The 1,080-nt window shown below is 43.5% G+C and overlaps 1 pseudogene; it reads right to left on the bottom strand.

Annotated features, from left to right (window-relative positions):
* Window positions 1–498: 498 nt before the first annotated feature.
* On the bottom strand, window positions 499–609 carry LOC111784027 (U6 spliceosomal RNA; annotated as a pseudogene).
* Window positions 610–1,080: the final 471 nt, after the last annotated feature.

The raw sequence follows: 1,080 nt of genomic DNA on the forward strand, positions 1-1,080 counted from the left end.
GGCTTTCTCTTTCGGGCTTCCCCTCAAGGTTTTAAAACACGTCTGCTAGGGGAAGGTTTCCACATTGTAACGACCCAGGCCCATCGTTAGCAGATATTATCCTCTTTGGGCTTTCCATTTCAAGCTTCCCCTCAAGGCTTTAAAACGCGTCTGCTAAGAAAAGATTTCCACATTATAACGACCCAGGCCTACCGCTAGCAGATATTGTCCTCTTTGAGCTTTCCCTTTCAGGCTTCCCCTTAAGACTTTAAAATGCTCTACTAGGGAAAGGTTTTCACACCCTTATTAAGGGTGGTTTGTTCTCGTCCCCAACCAATGTGGGACATCACAATCCACCCCCCTTCGGGGCCCAGCGTCCTCACTGGCACTCCTTCCTTTAATCGATGTTTGACCGCCACCAAATCTACCCCCTTCGGGGCCCAGCGTCCTTACTGGTACATCGTCTCGTGTCTACCCCCTTTGGGGAACAACGAGAAGGCTGGCACGTCGTCCGGTGTCTGGCTCTGATACCATTTCTTGATTTGTGCGTGTCATCGTTGCATAGGGGCCATGCTAATCTTCTCTGTATCGTTCCAATTTTATCGGATGTCCCTGATTGTATTTTAAGATAAAGGTTATGTTTGATAGAATTTAGATGAAGTCTTCCACATTCAATGTTTATGGTATGTACATAGTAGAGACCTTAAATTAAGTAGAAAATTTCGGGTCGTTACAGTTGGTATCAGAGCCAGGTTACAGATCTTGTAGACTAGCCTACGATGTAAGATTGGCATGTTCCATGGTCCCACCGTCGATGAAGTCTTCCGTATTCAATGTATATAGTAGCGACCTTAAATTAAGTAGAAAATTTCGGGTCGTTACAGTTGGTATTAGAGCCAAGTTACAGATCTTGTAGACTAGCCTACGATGTAGTTGGCATGTTCCATGGTCCCACTGTCGATGCCCCGTCTCCATCAGGTATGACTTGCATAAGATAAGAAAATAAAATGTTGTTGATTGCATATGTTGTTATTGCTTGGTCATTATAAAATATAAACCATAATTAAATTTTTACTCCAATGACTGTATCATAATTGACTG

This window comes from Cucurbita pepo, chromosome 8, assembly GCF_057944985.1.
Source record: "Cucurbita pepo subsp. pepo isolate OVF chromosome 8, ASM5794498v1, whole genome shotgun sequence".
Taxonomy (NCBI): domain Eukaryota; kingdom Viridiplantae; phylum Streptophyta; class Magnoliopsida; order Cucurbitales; family Cucurbitaceae; genus Cucurbita; species Cucurbita pepo.